General features: G+C 45.0%; 1 protein-coding gene across 1 annotated transcript in view; it reads right to left on the bottom strand.

The window, feature by feature from the left end:
- LOC137525816 (intelectin-1b-like) overlaps positions 1-17331 on the bottom strand; it is a 96514-nt gene extending 79183 nt beyond the window's left edge. Inside the window, exon 1 of the mRNA XM_068247024.1 lies at positions 17311-17331. The gene's annotated coding sequence lies outside the window, so the exon portion shown is untranslated. The remainder of the gene's footprint in view (positions 1-17310) is intronic.
- Between the last annotated feature and the right edge of the window lie 1779 nt (positions 17332-19110).

Here is a 19110-nt window from a genome sequence, read left to right as displayed (position 1 = left end):
GAGTCACTTATAAGCATGGTGGTGGTGAAAAGAGATGGATTTTGGCTGACACGTAACGACATCGCATGTCAAATGTGACACGTGGTGTTCACAAACACTTCCATGCGGCTGAATGTAATTGCAACCAAATGGCACTTGTGTCTGGCAGCCAGGAGGCTGAACTGTGCGACAAATGAGAACTTCAGCCGCCTGTGAAAAAGAGGCCTAATAAGGGTGCATACACACATCCAATTTGATTGACCAATACTTGGCAAATTTGACCACTTCCAAGTAGCAAAAGGGCCAACAGAGTGTAAATACTACTAAAAGATTGTGTATGAAAGCCCTTCTACTACATGAAGGTGGTACAATTGGTTAATCAAAATTGGATGCGTGTATGCACCCTAAAGCCTGGTACACAATTATGATTGGCCAATCACTGACCGATTTTACCTCCACCATGTAGTATGAGGGTTTACTAACTCAATCTGCTCATAGTATTCAATATCTATTGACCCTACTACATGGAGGTTGATTGGTCAGTGATTGGCCAATCATCATTGAAAGTGTGTACCAGGATTCAGTGTATTGAAGCCATAGCAGTCACCTTGTGGAATATGATTCAGCCCTACACACTGCCAGCAAAACTCCTCCCCAAACGGCACCATAATATTGCTCAGTAACACCCCATACACAGACCTCAAGTTATAGACAGCCCAGAAAATCGCAGTATGCCACATGACAGACCCAAGATTCAGGTAAGGAGGCCTTTGTAAAGCCTCATTCACAATGGAGCGTATTAAAGAGACACTGAAACGGAAAAAAATTATGATATAATGAATTGGTTGTGTAGTACATATATTTACTAGAACATTACCAGCAAAGGAAATATTCTCATTTTTATTTTCAGTTAGTTTTTTTTTTTTTTTATAACATTGCATCATTCTCTAATATTTGCAGTTTACATACTACTCAGCATTCTAAATGATTTTACAAAGCAGACCAGTGAACTATGAACCCTTCTGTGCAGAGAAAAATAAAATAGTGACTTAAGGTTCATACACACATCAGACCATAGTCTTTGGAAAATGAAAGATCACAGACCAATTTTACCCCCTTCCATGTAGTATGAGAACCATACCTACACAGTCTATTCTATGGAGCTGAACTCCCCATCAGACAGAAATCTTTGCAAGATGCTGCACACAAAGATGCTGTAGACATTCAAAAGATCAGTATCTGCAAAAGATCTGTTCCTGCAAATTGCATTCATAGTCTATGAGATCTGCAGATCATCATACACACCTTGTTTAACAGACATTCATCATCAGATCCACCAGGATGGATTTTCAGATCTGCAGATGATTGTCTGATCTGCAGATGAATGTCAGTTAAACAAGGTGTGTATGATGATCTGCAGATCTCATAGACTATGAATGCAATTTGCAGGAACGGATCTTTGGCAGGAACAGATCTTTTGCAGATACTGATCTTTTGTGTCTGTACAGCATCTGTGTGTGCAGCATCTTGCAAAGATTTTTTTCTGATGGGGAGTTCAGCTCCATAGAATAGACTGTAGGTATGGCTCTCATACTACATGGAAGGGGGTAATATTGGTCTGTGATCTTTCATTTTCAAAAGACTATGGTCTGATGTGTGTATGTGGCCTTACAGTTGAGATAAGCTTCAGAAGACAGAACTCTCTGGGACTTTGAAAGTGTGGAGCTCAATGGCTCCTTTGCATAGATAACAGGAGTTTCTTAACTCTTCCTGTACTGGAAACAATATTAGACTTATGTCTCTGCTCCGAATGTTTTATTTATTAACTGTACTACACATACAAATCATTATATTGTGACTTATGTTTTGCTTCAGTGTCTCTTTAATAGCGATTTCAGCAGCTTTTTCCATCACTGGCAGTCGCTAGCATTTTGAAAAGCGCTTCTGCACGGTAATGTGTAAGCAATCTCCAGGGATTTGATGAAGTCACAAAGTGATGCATGGAGCATTTTTTAGCGATTTTGGAGCAATTGCGTTTCAGTGTTATAGAATTGCAAAATGCAATCGCTCCAAAATAGTTCTTCTGTATAGTTAGAGACGCACTGAAGCGAGAATAAATCTCGCTTCAGTGCTTATATTCAGCAGGGGCATGTGTGCCCCTGCTAAACCGCCGCTATCCCGCGGCTAAACTGGGGTCCCTTACCTCCCAAATCCCCTCCGTGCAGTGGGGGATCACTTCCACATTGAGGCATGGCTAATGGCGGCCGCCGCCCTGCCTCACGCGCGTCTGTCAGCGCGTATCTCCGCCTCTCCCCCGCCCCTCTCAGTCTTCCTTCGCTGAGAGGGGCGGGGGAGAGGCGGCGATGCGCCGCTGATAGACGGCGCTGAGAGGCAGGGCTGCAGCCGTTAGCCCTGCCTCAACAGTAGCAAAATCTACGACCAAGTTGGTCGTAGATTTTGCAGGGGGAGATTTTGGGAGTAAGGGACCCCCGTTTAGCAGCGGGATAGCGGCGTTTTAGCAGGGGCACACATGCCCCTGCTGAATATCAGCACTGAAGCGACATTTATTCTCGCTTCAGTGTCTCTAAAAATTGCTGGAAAATCGTTTTGCAAAACGCTAGTGATGTTGCTAGCATTTTGCGATTCCCAGTGTAAAGGAAGCTTTAAAGAATACCAGAGTCCAAAAGAAGTACCGGGGGAGTTCACCCCATCTCCATTCTAATTTCTGCCCCCTTGGATACCAGTAATTGTCCTGTTGGCCTTCTGATCAGATCAATGATTGATCGGATCTGTTTTTACTCAGCAATACATACCTAATTTTCCGTAGCAGCCGGCGGTAGAGGCTTCCTCTTCTTCCACTGTGACTACAGATGATTAGTCACATGACACGGAAGAAGACGGAAGCCTCTACCGCCAGCTGCTGCGGAAGATTAGCTATGTATAAACACTCCCTCACCCACCCGCCCGGCTGCTGCACCCTCCCGTCGCTAGATTCGCGCCGGCCCATTCCCCATCCCCCGTGGAACGGTCCGTTTCTTCACTAGTATGAAGAAACGTTCCCTTTTCCATTGCCCCGATGCTGCAGCATTTTTGTCCGGATCCATTCCGCTAAGCAGAACGGTCCGGAAAATTAGGGCCTGCAGCAATTTTTAGGTCCGGGGAGGGGAGTGTACAGAACGTATCCGTACCAATGGATCGTAGGTTAACATTGGATCCTTTCACATCCGTTCCGTTTGTACAGTATACGTTACGGTTACGTTACGGAAAAAACGCTAATGTAAACCAGGCCTTACTGCTACAATAAGCAAAACATGCTTAAAGGACTACTGTGGGGGGGGTAGGGGATAAAGAGTTGAACTTACCCGGGGCTTCTAATGGTCCCCCGCAGACAGCGTACGAGATGAGCGCCGGGAGACTTGGGTGCAGGACAGGGTTGCATTTTGGGATGGGTTCCCCCCCTCTCCCGTAAGGAGGAAATCAGTGAAAAGGGGGCGTGGACACAGAATGCAGTAGGCGTGTCCATAACATACAGTGGGTGTGACCAATTAAAATTTCCTAGTAAGAGTGCAACCCAAAGTCAGTGGGGCCGTGCGTTCTCCGGGATATGAGTAAAGTGACCCTAAAAAAAGCAAATAGGAAATGTTGCCCCCCAAAAAACAAACAAAAAACAAAACCCATTATCCAGTGTTCTCTCGCACAAAATGGTGGTAGGTATTAGATTGTGAGCTCCTCTGAGAAAAGTCAGTAACATGACTATGTTCTCTGCAAAGTGCTGCAGAAGATGCCAGTGCTATATACTGTACATAAATAATAATATGGTAGGACAGACTATGGCAGGATTAGATTGTGAGCTCCTCAGAGGACAGTCAGTGACATGACTACGTACTCTGAAGTCCTGCTGAAGACGGCAGTACAATATAGTACAGTAGTATGGCAGCATGGTGGCGTAGTGGTTAGCGCTCTCGCCTTGCTGCACTGGGTTCCCAGTTCAAATCCCAGCCAGGACAACATCTGCAAGGAGTTTGTATGTTCTCCCTGTGTCTGTGTGGGTTTCCTCCAGGCACTCCTGTTTCCTCCCACATCCCAATAACATACGATACAGATTAGTTAATTGGCTTCCCTCTTAAAATTGGCCCTAGACTACGATACATACATACATACACATATGACTATGGTAGGGATGAGATTGTGAGCCCCTCTGAGGGACAGTTAGTGACAAGACAATACATACTCTGTACAGCGCTGCGTAACATGTTGGCGCTATATAAATAAATAGCATAAGTACAGTAAACTAATCGCAACGTGGGTAGCATTTCAGCAGAAAATAACCCCAACATGGGCAGCATTTCAGCAGAAAATAAATCACACAGTGGGCAGCATAGCACCATAAACTAATTGCAACGTGGGCAGCATTTCAGCAGAAAATAATCGTACAGTGGGCAGCATTTCAGCAGAAAATAATAGGTGTCCCCCAGTTTAGGTAGTAGGTCTATTGGTGCCCCCCAGTTTAGGTAGAAGGTATATAGGTGTCCCCCAGTTTAGGTAGTAGGTATATAGGTGTCCCCCAGTTAGGTTGTAGGTATATAGGTGTCCCCAGTTAGGTTGTAGGTATATAGGTGTCCCCAGTTAGGTTGTAGGTATATAGGTGTCCCCAGTTAGGTTGTAGGTATATAGGTGTCCCCAGTTTAGGTAGTAGGTATATAGGTGTCCCCAGTTTAGGTAGTAGGTATATAGGTGTCCCCAGTTTAGGTAGTAGGTATATAGGTGTCCCCAGTTTAGGTAGTAGGTATATAGGTGTCCCCAGTTTAGGTAGTAGGTATATAGGTGTCCCCAGTTTAGGTAGTAGGTATATAGGTGTCATATAATTATGGAAAAGTAGGGCGTTACCCCTTTAAGAATCCGTTAGGCTACAATAGTTTACCCATAGTGAGTGAATAATATAATCATCACACAAGGGATATCTTATAGTATTGTAGCTGCATACACAACCAGTTTTTCAAACTGCTAGTAACTAAATGTAATTAAGTCGGTATAACGTGCATATCAATTTGTAAATGTGATAAATGTTATTAGTTGCAGAAAATTGATAAAAGACAAACAAGTTTAAACTTGTTTGTCTTTTATCAATTTTCTGCAACTAATAACATTTATCACATTTACAAATTGATATGCACGTTATACCGACTTAATTACATTTAGTACTAGTAGGTATGTAGGTGTCCCCAGTTTAGGTAGTAGGTATATAGGTGTCCCCAGTTTAGGTAGTAGGTATATAGGTGTCCCCAGTTTAGGTAGTAGGTATATAGGTGTCCCCAGTTTAGGTAGTAGGTATATAGGTGACCCTAGTTTAGGTAGTAGGTATATAGGTGTCCCCAGTTTAGGTAGTAGGTATATAGGTGTCCCCAGTTTAGGTAGTAGGTATATAGGTGTCCCCAGTTTAGGTAGTAGGTATATAGGTGACCCTAGTTTAGGTAGTAGGTATATAGGTGACCCTAGTTTAGGTAGTAGGTATATAGGTGTCCCCAGTTTAGGTAGTAGGTATATAGGTGTCCCCAGTTTAGGTAGTAGGTATATAGGTGTCCCCAGTTTAGGTAGTAGGTATATAGGTGTCCCCAGTTTAGGTAGTAGGTATATAGGTGTCCCCAGTTTAGGTAGTAGGTATATAGGTGTCCCCAGTTTAGGTAGTAGGTATATAGTTATCCCCAGTTAGGTAATAAGTCTGTAGTTGTCCCAGTTTAGGTAGCCTGGAAGGGGGAGCGGGCACACATCAGTGGGAAAGAGGGGACGTCTCCCCCTCACCTGGGACTCCCGCTTCCCCTTCCAAGCTTTCCCCTCAAGTCATTGGCCTCAATTCACTAAGATCATGCTGGAGATAATAAGGCAAGAGAAAAAACGTACCACCACACAGTGAGAGAGTTATCTTATCTCTCCATTCCTTAAAGAGGAACTTCAGCCTAAACAAACATACTGTCATTAAGTTACGTTCGTTATGTTAATTAAAATAGATAGGTAATATAAAATCTCTTACCCACCCTGTTTTTAAAGAACAGGCAAATGTTTGATTTCATGATGGCAGCCATCTTTTTGGCTGAAAGCAGGTGACAGGGAGCATGATACACAGGTCCAACTGTCCTGTGTCCTGAGCACCTCTCCCAGTTGCTAGGCAACGTGAACAACAACATAGGAAATCCCATCATGCTCTGCACAGCATCAGGGAAAAAAAGCCGGGGGGTTTTCTTTGATGGGAGGAGCTTAGCTAAAACTGCAGCTAAAAATGATGCTTTGGTAAGAAAAACAAAGTTCTGATGCTGTGAAACTGTTAAACACCAAGCCTTTTCAGTTCTACTGAGTAGATTTTTAGTCCGGAGGTTCACTTTAAGTTACCTCCTCTGTAGTTATTTTCACACGCAGTAAATTAACAGCCTGTCTTTAACTTTAGAATTCTGGAGTTATTTTAAGGATTGAAGAGTTAACTTAAAGACAGAAGAGTTAACATTAGGTTTGCCTGAGGTAAAATGTTTCCTGAATACTACATGCCTCATCACCATGGTGATAACTCTACAAAACGTTATTAAAGACAGGAGATAAGCTTAGTGAATTGAGGCCATTATTAAATGTTACACTTGCATGCCACGTGCGCTGCTGGCAATGTAGCGTGCGCTCGTAAATTACACACGCGATAGTGCAGCACCGCGACACTTGACTAGCGCAGCCACTACTTCGTTAGTAGCAATTGCACTAGTCACGTGTTGTGGTGCTGTACTAGCGCACGCAATTAAAGGGGAACTTCAGCCTAAACAAACATATTGTCATCAAGTTACATTAATTAGAATAGATAGGTAATATACCGTAATCTCTTACCCACCCTGTTTTAAAAGAACAGGCAAATGTTTGTGATTCATGGGGGCAGCCATCTTTTTGGTTGAAAGGAGGTGACAAGGAGCAGGAGAGACAGTTCAAACTGTCCTGTGTCCTGATCACCCCTCCCAGCTGCGCGCGCTAGGCTTCAAATGTCAAATTCAAAATCTAAGAAAAAAAAATATTGCACCAAAACAGCAGAACGAGAACAACAAAATCAGAAATCCCATCATGCTTTGCACAGCATCAGGGGGAAAAAGCCCGGGCAGTTTTCTTCTGTGCAGCTAAAAACGAGGCTTGTATAAGAGAAACAAAGTTCTGATGCTGTGAAACTGTTAAAGAAACACCAAGCCTTTTCAGTGCTGCTGAGTCGATTTTTAGTCCGGAGGTTCACTTTAACGAGTGCACAGACCTTAAGAGTGCATGGTACACTGCGGCAGCACGTGTAGCGTGCAAGTGTAAAATGTACCACGCGCTCCACAGCACAATAAAGAATAATGAATCAACCAACTTATCTGTAGCTTCAAATAAAAATGATTACCACAGTATTCATCCACTTCTGTCTTATAGCCAGTTTCTATGGCCTGCTTTTTTTTTGCCAACATTGGAGCTGTGTTTTTGTTGGTGATGTCAGCACTGTGTGCAGAACAGGGAGCATTCACAACAGTCATCCAAGCCTGTGATTTGAAATAACAAAAACCGTAACAATTTCTCTTATTACTTTTCTCCTGTACAAGTGAGTAATGTTTCCAGTCTAGAAAAATATACACAAAAATAATCACTTGGATAAATAAAGTTATAAGCAAACAAGAGGACAAGAAAAGTCTGGCACTATGGTTTATTCTGTGCAGCAAAAAACAACAGGATGGTGTATAGTGCCTTCAACTTGCAACAAGCATAGCTTGAACAAACATCAAGGAAAACAACACACAGTGTTTAAGCTGTACCTGGATGTGAGAGAGGTGGCAGGTGTGGGCGCCAAGAAGGTGCACGGTCCTTATGACCGTTTCGCTAGGCGATTGCCGAGCTTCATCTGAGGTGTGCACAAGTGACTGGAATGCCGGCGGGGCTTTAAATGCGCGCTTGTTACAAGACGCGCTTCCGTGTCTCTAGGAAGACCCACCCACCATAAATGATTGGTTCGGTGTGTTACTCCGAATAGATGGAAGATGGGAGGTGCTCGAAGTCGCGTGCATGCGTCATGCATGACGTAGCAAACAGCGGCCAATGTATGAGCGGCTAGGAGGCGTCCATCAGTTAGGAAGGTCGCGTATGTACGTCACTCATGACGCTACAACCATTGGCAAATGCCTGGACGGCTCCGCCCACAGAGGAGATGTAAACAAAGGCTGCATTAATGAAACCCTCAGGCTGGTCGTTGCTATGGCAACCCGAGTGGCCACATCCACACAAACGCAGTGGTTGGGCACAAACGAGGAGCCACAGCGGGCACAGACCTGATGGGAGAGAGAACCAAAACCTTTGCCGCAGCCAACCTGAAGTGGCGCGGCAGCTTACGTTGGTTACTCCAAGTGTGGAAAAGTTTCACACACTGGGGCTTATTAGCCAAAATGCAGCTAAGAGGGTAGAGTAATGCAAAATACCGGATCACCATACTGGCAGGGTGGGAGGTGAACTCACGTGACCAAGAGGTGAAGAATAAGGAGGTGAGACGTGAGAAAAATGAAAAGGACAGAAAGGAGAAAAGAGGACGTGAAAGGAACACCTATGAGGCAGCTGGAAAAAGAGGTCAGGAGCCAATCACCTGACAGTGTTAAGCATATTGAGAGGGATCAGATTGCATCATGGTAATAGAGTACAATTAGCTAACAACCTCTTACCTTCCTTCCCAGTTAAGCCTGTGTGGTATTGTTTGCCTAAAATTCATAAATCTGTGACCGATCCCCCGGGCCGACCCATCGTGTCGGCAGGGCTGTGGAGTCGGTCCAAAAATCCACCGACTCCGACTCCTCAGTTTAGGATTCCACCGACTCCGACTCCTCTAATTTGCATATTACAATTTTGTTGATTAAAAGTATGTAACATGAAATTAGTCTCTTAACTGCCAACGCTTAGGAATTTTACAAGACAACTGAAGTGAGAAGGATATGTAGACTACTATATTTATTCCCTTTAGACTAAAACTAGTCCTTGGTAAGAGTACTTGTAAAAGGTACAAACCGGAACAAAGAACATCTATCAGGACCTAGGCAATGTAAGTGTGGGTACATGTAAGAATGATGTGCAGGTACTCTGCAGGGGAATGAGGAGATTGTAAACAGACAACACCTCTGTGTTCAATGTGCACAGCATTCTCAGTGGATTCCCTGCAGCTCTGTGGGGAGTGCATATGTAGAGTATAGTACTACTGTGTAACAAAGTAAACCTGAGACAGATGAAATTAAAGTTTTATACATACCTGGGGCTTCCTCCAGCCTCCTTCAGGATAATCAGTCCCTCGTTGTCCTCCTCCACCACCTGGATCTTCTGCTATGAGTCCAGGTACTTGAGCCAGTCGGGCGTAGTGTGCATGCACACACTCCGCCGCCAGGAGCATTCTACACCTGTGCAGCACTATTGCGCAGGTGCAGAATGTTCCTGGCTGTGGGAGCGGCATGCGGCCGGACAGCGCTGACTGGCTGAATTACCAGGACTCATAGCAGAAGATCCGGGTGGTGGAGGACAGCGAGGGACTGATTAGCCTGAAGGGGGCTGGAGGAAGCCCCAGGTATGTATAAAACTTTACTTTTCATCCGTCTCAGTTACCCTTTAATCTGTAGTCACCAAACCAAATTTTAACAATATATCAAATTATTTGATTTCATGAGCAAAGGGAGTGCATACATTTGCATAAATCCGCATCAATGCAGAATTATTTCTATCTCGTTGACCATCTCTATTAGTGACACAGCTACACATCAGGCTTTATTCTTACAGCATAGATGTTATTTAGTATATATAAGAGATTCCTGTGTACACATCATATATACAGTCACAATCAGATATGTATATCTGACCTTAAAAATATGGGGACTGCTTTATTGAAGCAGCACAAGTAACTAATTTTGATTGGTTTATTTCATTTTTGTAGACTAAGAACAGCTATTACTGTATATATACTGTATATATACATTATTTTTATAACTATTATCTGAGAAATAGAACATTTTATCATATTTTCTATTTTAATTACAGTTACAAATTCATTAGAAGTCGGAGTCGGAGTCGGTGCATTTTTTCCCGACTCCGACTCCAGGCACCCAAAATTGCCCGACTCCACAGCCCTGCGTGTCGGGCCTGGGATCGGTCACAGAAAGACTCTCCAGATATCTGGACCACATCCTCCGACCGTTTTTGTCCCATCTCCCATCGCACCTTGGCGATACCATTGATGTTCTTGACGGCATCGGGTCCTCGCCGTGGTGCATGGGAGACCTGCTGGTAACCATCGATGTTATCAGCCTTTACAGCAGGATCCCGCATCTTGACGGGATTTGTGCGGTCAGGATGTATTTAGACAGAAGTAAACAGGATGCCCTTTACAATGCATATGTGTGTGAATGCTTGGGAACTGGGAAGGAAGGTAAGAGGTTGTTAGCTAACCAGTTTTTTTTACCAACACTGGTGGGTCTAGCAGTTCGAACATTTCTGTGGGCGCCAAGGTGCTGGAACAGAATCTGGGGAGGCTGTGCGAGAGAGAGGTTGGAGTCTTCTGGACTGTGACTGCTTTAGAGAGGTACAAGGGAGAGCATTTGGTGGCCAGGGGATTCAGGAGATATCAGGAACCGTCCGAATACAGACAAGATGCAAAGTTTGTGGAAACTTGGAAGCAAGAATTCCTAGAGCATTCAGCTCGGTTACAAGACATAGTGCTCAATAGGAGTAAAGTAGAACTAGAACTCTTGACCACTGCAATTTCGGAAAACAAAACAGAGTATAAGAAACTTGTCACTGAAGAGCACTTCAAGAAAAGCATTGATAAAATTGATAAAAAACTAGCATCTGTCCAGGACAACATAAAAGCTCGCAAGTTACATAAGTTTCTTCGTGACAGGGAGGATTACAAGTTCGGTAGAATCTTTGCCTGGGTGCAAATCCCTGGTTCTAAACCAAGAGGAACACCACATACCCCCAGAAAGCCAAAGGGCTACTGGACAACCGACTCGGAGTCGAGTGGAGAGGACATTCCGAAACCACACCCCAAACGCAACCCCAAAAAACCCACCCCCAACCCCATTGAGGTCCCTTTAGGCGGCGCATCAGGTGGGGAAGGGGGAGAGGGAAGAGACAAAAAAGTCACCTGGGAGGACAAGCCGAGAGGGAAAGGCAAGAAGAGGAAAGCAGTTTAGTAGCTAAGATGCCATCCAATATTAAAACAAGTTTGATGAACTTAACCACCGTTGAATTACCAGAAGGGGTAGAAAGTCTTCTCAATAAAGGGTTAAATTTCTCCTTGACTCAACAATTCAACTATGCACAATTTAAGGTGGACCTCTATAAAGGAGTAAGGAAATTGAACATCCGACACCATTTTGGAAAAATGAAGAGTGAGGAAACTTCCATATTGATGGGCCCCCAAAAAGTGGAACAAACATTTGTAGGCCCCTTAGGGTTCAGCCCCTTGGGATCATGGAACGACAAAGAACTTGGGGAAATTTCAGCATTAAACGAACTTTTAGTGGAGTCAGCCTTGGTTGAAGTACCTACGCATGACACTATTAAGTTTAAACCATGCAGATCTACAATGCCTTTTCCCACACAAGCAGGTTCCTGCATTGATCTTTTTGAAAAACAAATTGACAGTGAGATTAAGGCATTAGTTTATCCAACTGTAGTATCTAATTTAACCCCTGTCGAAAGTCGAGCCCTCCACTGGTTGAAGAACCGTCCTGACCTCACCATACGCAAGGCAGACAAGGGGGGGCGCTGTCGTCCTTTCTACTGCAAGCTATGAAGCAGAGGCTTTGAGACAGCTCTCGGACGTCTCCACTTATAGACCCCTCAAAAGGGATCCCACTGCCAGTTACCATTCTGCCCTAAAGTCACTCCTCCGTAGAGGAGTGGAGAGTGGATTTCTTACACCCGCCTTAGCTAACAACCTCTTACCTTCCTTCCCAGTTAAGCCTGTGTGGTATTGTTTGCCTAAAATTCATAAATCTGTGACCGATCCCCCGGGCCGACCCATCGTGTCAGGCCTGGGATCGGTCACAGAAAGACTCTCCAGATATCTGGACCACATCCTCCGACCGCTTTTTTTCCTATCACACCTTGGCGATACCATTGATGTTCTTGACGGCATCGGGTCCTTGCCGTGGTGCATGGGAGACCTGCTGGTAACCATCGATGTTACCAGCCTTTACAGCAGGATCCCGCATCTTGACGGGATTTGTGCGGTCAGGATGTATTTAGACAGAAGTAAACAGGATGCCCTTTACAATGCATATGTGTGTGAATGCTTGGAGTTTGTTCTCACGCATAATGCTTTTTTGTTTGGAGATTCATGGTACCAGCAGGTCTCTGGCACTGCGATGGGGACCCCTGTCGCATGCACTTATGCAAATCTATTTTTGGGTCCTTGGGAGGAACTCTATATCCACTGTGTCGACAATCCATATAGATCGGCTCTGAGGATGTGGTCCAGATATGTGGACGACATCCTGACCTTTTGGTCAGGAGACACACAGCTCCTTGAGCAATTTCTGGAATACCTCAATTCCAACGATGTTAACATGCATTTTACCATGGATTGGTCAAACGAAAGTATCTACTTTCTTGACCTTGAACTAGTCATCACCCCCGAGGGCGTTATGCCTAAAGGCTATCATAAACCAACCGCATCTAACACTATTTTGCATTCTAACAGCTACCACTCACGACACGTTACAGAATCTCTCCCATTCGGGCAATTCCTGCGGTTACGCAGGAATAATGCCAACTTGGAAGATTTTCTGAGCCAGGCCGAAGATCTTAAGCAAAGACTCCTTGCGAGAGGTTATAACAAATCCGCCCTGGACTGTGCTATTAAAAGAGCCACTACGAGAGATAGATCAGACTTGATCAAAAGGAGCAAACAGAGAAGGCCCACTAACAACTCAGGAGTGTTCTCCTTTGAATTTTCCCCTATGGCTAAACAAATTAAGTGGGCTTTCAGCAAAAACTGGTCTCTCCTACTTGAAGATCCAGTTTTGAAGAATAGCCTACCCCCCAACCATTGATAGCTTTCAAAAGAGCACCTACTATTGGTGATGCTTTAGTTCACAGCGACTTTCGGAAAAATCCACAGCGCACTTGGCTGAGTGAATTCGCATCTACTGGTAATCATCGTTGCGGCTTTTGTAAAGCCTGCCCCTTAATGAAAACCGGCCGACTCTTTCAGTTAGGCCTAGTATCTTTTAATGTACCATTTTTCGCTACATGCAGGACAAGTTATGTGGTCTATGCGCTCTGGTGTCCTTGCCAGCGCTTTTACATTGGCAAGACGACCAGGATGGTCAAAGAACGCATCCTGGAACACGTACGCCTATTGCCCAGGGGCAAGGGTTACCCAAGGATAGTCGAGCACATGTCGACTGCCCACCAGAACAATCCCAATCTCCTATCTTTTGCATGCATTGACGTTTGCAATACCCCCCGCAGGGGGGGGGGGGGTGATAGGAAAAAGCTGCTACTCAGACAAGAAGCGCATTGGATTTTGCGTACTAACGCTATGGGTGCGTTTGGCCTAAATGATTATGTTGATCTTGCATGTTTTTTGGACCCATAGGTTCCTTTTCTCTATCTCCGCCTCCTCCTGGCCGCCTCTTGTTGCCCTGATAATCACAGTAAAGTTTGCATCATGGTTTTTATTAAATTTAGGTTTTAATTATCCTTTTGGGACTTTCTACCCTATTTACTATATCTAATAAAAATGTATATATTGTACTCTATTACCATGATGCAATCTGATCCCTCTCAATATGCTTAACACTGTCAGGTGATTGGCTCCTGACCTCTCTTTCCAGCTGCCTCATAGGTGTTCCTTTCACGTCCTCTTTTCTCCTTTTTGTCCTTTTCATTTTTCTCACGTCTCACCTCCTTATTCTTCACCTCTTGGTCACGTGAGTTCACCTCCCACCCTGCCAGTATGGTGATCCGGTATTTTGCATTACTCTACCCTCTTAGCTGCATTTTGGCTAATAAGCCCCAGTGTGTGAAACTTTTCCACACTTGGAGTAACCAACGTAAGCTGCCGCGCCACTTCAGGTTGGCTGCGGCAAAGGTTTTGGTTCTCTCTCCCATCAGGTCTGTGCCCGCTGTGGCTCCTCGTTTGTGCCCAACCACTGCGTTTGTGTGGATGTGGCCACTCGGGTTGCCATAGCAACGACCAGCCTGAGGGTTTCATTAATGCAGCCTTTGTTTACATCTCCTCTGTGGGCGGAGCCGTCCAGGCATTTGCCAATGGTTGTAGCGTCATGAGTGACGCACATACGCGACCTTCCTAACTGATGGACGCCTCCTAGCCGCTCATACATTGGCCGCTGTTTGCTGCGTCATGCATGACGCATGCACGCGACTTCGAGCACCTCCCATCTTCCATCTATTCGGAGTAACACACCGAACCAATCATTTATGGTGGGTGGGTCTTCCTAGAGACACGGAAGTGCGTCTTGTAACAAGCGCGCATTTAAAGCCCCGCCGGCGTTCCAGTCACTTGTGCACACCTCAGATGAAGCTCGGCAATCGCCTAGCGAAACGGTCATAAGGACCGTGCACCTTCTTGGCGCCCACACCTGCCACCTCTCTCACATCCAGGTACAGCTTAAACACTGTGTGTTGTTTTCCTTGATGTTTGTTCAAGCTATGCTTGTTGCAAGTTGAAGGCACTATACACCATCCTGTTGTTTTTTGCTGCACAGAATAAACCATAGTGCCAGACTTTTCTTGTCCTCTTGTTAGCTTGCATCTATTCCTGCTTTTTGTCTTGAGCACATGGTTTGCTGGGTGTTTTGAGCCAGCTAAAGACAGCTTTCTCCGAGTGCCTGCCAGCTCTCCCACAAGAATAAATAAAGTTATAAAGCTCAATCACCATGATAGCCCCCTGCTCTCAACAGGCACAGGCAAGTGACTGTTACCTTGCCTTTGGACCACGCTCAAAGTGGTGCCTTGCAGTTAACAGCCGCTTTGTAACACCACTCACCACACTGCACCACTTATGTGAAGATCATAGTGCGGCGGAAGAGTTTCAGTGTAACAGGTTGCGGCTTGGTAATGTGTTACCACTAAACGCGTGATAACAGTAAAAGTGAAGCATACTTTTAACTGACTGCATGCTTCACTTCTTGCTGCTGGAAGTTTTGGTGGTGTGTGTGTGTGGCAGCTGAGACGGCTCCTTTGTATTTGAGATGCAGAGCAAAAGACCGCAGTCTGCGAGGGCCGATCCGTCTGCAGGAAGGATGAGTGCCAGGATGAAGTCATGGCAGCTATTGTGACACGTGTGCTGGTGGGCTGCACATGCACCGCCGAGGATGACTAAATGATTCACTGTACCGGACACACTGTGAACATAACATACAGCGCCGTTGTCCTGATCTGTTGCGTTCCTGCTGTCACAGGGAATGCAATAGCCTTAAAGTGAACCAGAGACAAAGCACCCACGTGTATTTTACCATATATATCAGTGGGAACATTAGAGAAAACACCTACCCTGCTCTGTTTCATTCTTCACTACTCAGCTTGCTTCAGATCAGCCCTGATAAAATCTCCGACTGAGCATTCAGTCTGGCTTTGCTCAGAAATCATTATAGCTGAGTCATTATAGCAGAGCCAGAAGAGGGCATGCTTGGGCTTAAAAAGACATCAGAGAAGACACTCAGCTATAATGATTCCTGAGCAAAGCCAGACTGAATGCTCAGGGATTTTATCAGGGCCGATAACAAGCAAGCTGAGCAGTGATGAATGAAACAGAGTAGGGTAGGTGTTTTCTCTAATGTTCCCACTGATATATATGGTAAAATACATGAGGGTGCTTCGTCTCTGGTTTACTTTAAGCTCTCCCTAACTACCGGTACTCTCTGCTCTAAAAGATACACAAAAGCATAATAACATTTGAACATAAAAAATATTTTATTTGTTACAGCTGATACAAATCCTAAAATAAATCTGCACAGTTTCTTCTTCCTGATTCATGGAAGCAGACATACTGTTTACAGTCTGTACTTTCAAATGGGCTTATCTGCCATAGGAAGTCATGTGACGGTGAGAGATCAAATTACAACTAGTGAATGAAGGGGAATTACACAGGCTAAACTCTTAATACATACAGGGTGCATTTCTGTTATGTTTTCCTTGTGTCCTGTACAATAGTTCAGATCCACTTTAAGGAGCACCTGAAGTGTAATTAGCATTAAAAGTGATATAATTTATGTGTAATAAAAAAAAGAAAGAAAAAAATGGAATTGAAAACGTATAATGTGCTTCTAAATGCAGCGTTTGTCGTTCCCGCACTGCCCATTCAAGAGCAAGGAAGCTTTTTTCTTTCTTTTCTTTTTTTAAATGATGGTTTTTACTTTATGCATCATTTGTGTATAAGGCACAATTGATCCTGTCATCTTGTCTTGTACGTTGCATGATCGGCTACATTCAGCGCTTGTATAATAGATAGATATACATTACATATTATGTAGTACAGCCATACAGAGCAACGCAACATACACAGCACTGTACATCAACATACACAGCACAGCAGCACACCAAGTTGCATGTAATTCCTCATCTCCATGTAGCTATTCCTTCAGCAATAATACAATAAGTACAGTGAGACTACTAGTGGTGACAGGCTGGAACTAGGGCTTCATATTCCTATTAGCAATAGCATGGTACAGTAACAGCAATAGGGCTGTGTCATGTGGATTGCATGAGCCATCCTCAGCGGTACAGGAGCGCCCACCAGCACACGTGAGTCAGCCTGGCGCCCACCTTCCTGCAGACGGTGCGGCGGAGCCGGAGACAGACGTGCGGCATTTCCCTCCGCATCCCCGACAGCTAGAGCCAGTCTCAGCTACGCCACCCACCAGCAAACATCCCGGCAGCAAGAGGCTGTCCAATCAGTAATTCCAGTTACAGCCCGGAGCTCCCCCTAGCGGCTGGTAAGACAAATAGCACTGTAGAGATAGAGTGATTGCAATGTAAATAGATGTCTGTGAATATAAATTAGTTGATAGTATTACCAGGGCACCGGCCTTTGCCGCAACCTTCCCCTCAGACGGGGAGGTGCACACGCCCTGTCACATTTCCCACCTGCATGTACTGCACCCCCATCCTCCACAGCTGTATGCAGCAATAATACGGGCAGTGCCGAGAGGCTGCTGGTGGGTACAGGCTGGGACTAGGGATTTATTTTCAGTATAGTACAGTAATAGCAGAAGGGCCGTGGTCACGTGTCACTGCATGAGCCATCCTCAGCGGTACACGGGCAACCCGCCTGCACCACATTACCTGCTATGACGTCATCCTGACGCTCGAGCTTCCTACAGACAGAGCGGTGAAGACAGACGTGCGGCCTTTCGCTCCTCATCTCGATTCCCCAATACCCATTACCCAGGACAGGAGCCATCTCAGCTGCCACACCCACCGGCAAACATCCCGGCAACAAGAGGCTGTGTTCAGTCAGTAATGCCAGCTACAGCCCGGAGCTCCCCCTAGCGGCTGGTAGGACAAATAGCACTGTAGAGTTAGAGTGAATGCAATGTAATGTAAATAGATGTCCGTGAATATAAATTAGTTGATAGTATTACCAGGGCACCGGTGTAATGAAAAAGATTGCATCCTATAATATTTTGCCACTTAAATGGGCTGTGCTAAACTGCGCATGCGCGCCTTATTCACATTTCCCGGCTGTCATTATGTGTACAACCACACCGGGATCAGGAACAGCGTTGGGAGAATGTCACACTGAATTCTGTGACGCTGGAAATACATATGGGGAGATAGCGGAGTGATGAGAGAGTGATCGGATATTGTGACTCTTATTTCTGGGAATCCCATACATGAGGCTGCTCAGCACACAGGAATAGGGCGGCTGCATACAGAGCTGCACAGCAACAGGGGCGCCGCTGCCAGTGTAACTAAAGTGCTGCACATACTATGGGGGCTTTATCAGAAACACGTGACAGAAGATTGTTCAGCGCTGAAAACATGATCCCTTTATTTCCCTTCTTTTTAGCAATACTATGGGCTCTATATAAATCATTATTATTAATGATAATGTGGGACATACTATTAACTATATTATTTAGTGACATCCTGTTATTTGAGGTTGGTTGGCGGCTATCTACAACTAAACTCCGCCCCCAGTCCCTGGGAAGCTCCGCCCCCATCCCTGGGAAGCTCCGCCCCCACGTGCCTGTGTGTGACACTGAGGGGGTCCCAGGCACTGCCAGCATTAGGACAGCACATTACAGCCGTGCATCAGGGGACGTTCATTCAAACAGCAGTGTGAAGGGTGAGTTGTGTCATGTGGGAGCAGCTGTGTCTATGCCCCGCCCCTTTGGCCTTTGCTGAGTAGAAGGGTCAGAGGGCATGAAATATAAAAGCGGCTGCAGCCCTGAAGCGCAGTCTGACAGGGGGACGGGGCATAGATGTCGGGGAGATAGCAGAGTGGTGAGAGAGTGATCAGATATTTTGACTCTTATTTCTGCATTATGGGAATCCTATACATGAGGCTGCTCAGCACACAGGAATAGGGCAGCTGCATACAGAGCTGCACAGCAACAGGGGCACCGCTGCCAGTGTAACTAAAGTGCTGCACATATTATAGGGGGCTTTATCAGAAAAACATGAGTTGTTTTAATTTTACTTGTTCACTGTTATGGAATTAAAAAAGATTGTTCAGTGCTGAAAACATAATCCCTTTATTTTCCTTCCTTTTAGCAATACTATGGTTCTATATAACTCATAATGAGTGATAATATGGGACACACTATTAACTATATTATTTACTGACATACTGTTTAATGTTATTTGAGGTTGGTTATGTGGCTATCTGCAACTAAACTCTGCCCCAAGTCCCCGGGAAGCTCCGCCCCCACATGAAGTGGATCCCAGGCCTACCTGTCACTAGTGAACAAGTTCTTCTTTATTTAACTTGGGTGCCTTCCAGCCACCTGGAGCCTTACAGGTTCCTTGCTGTCCTCTTGTTGCACTCAGTTGATGAGCTGTGGGACTCAGATGTGTTTATATGGTGATTATCCAATCTTTCATGTAAGAGGTCTCTGGTACACTTTAAACTTTATTTGT

The sequence above is a fragment of the Hyperolius riggenbachi genome, chromosome 7 (genome assembly GCF_040937935.1).
Source record: "Hyperolius riggenbachi isolate aHypRig1 chromosome 7, aHypRig1.pri, whole genome shotgun sequence".
Taxonomy (NCBI): Eukaryota; Metazoa; Chordata; class Amphibia; order Anura; family Hyperoliidae; genus Hyperolius; species Hyperolius riggenbachi.
This window is presented reverse-complemented; position numbering and strand designations above follow the sequence as displayed.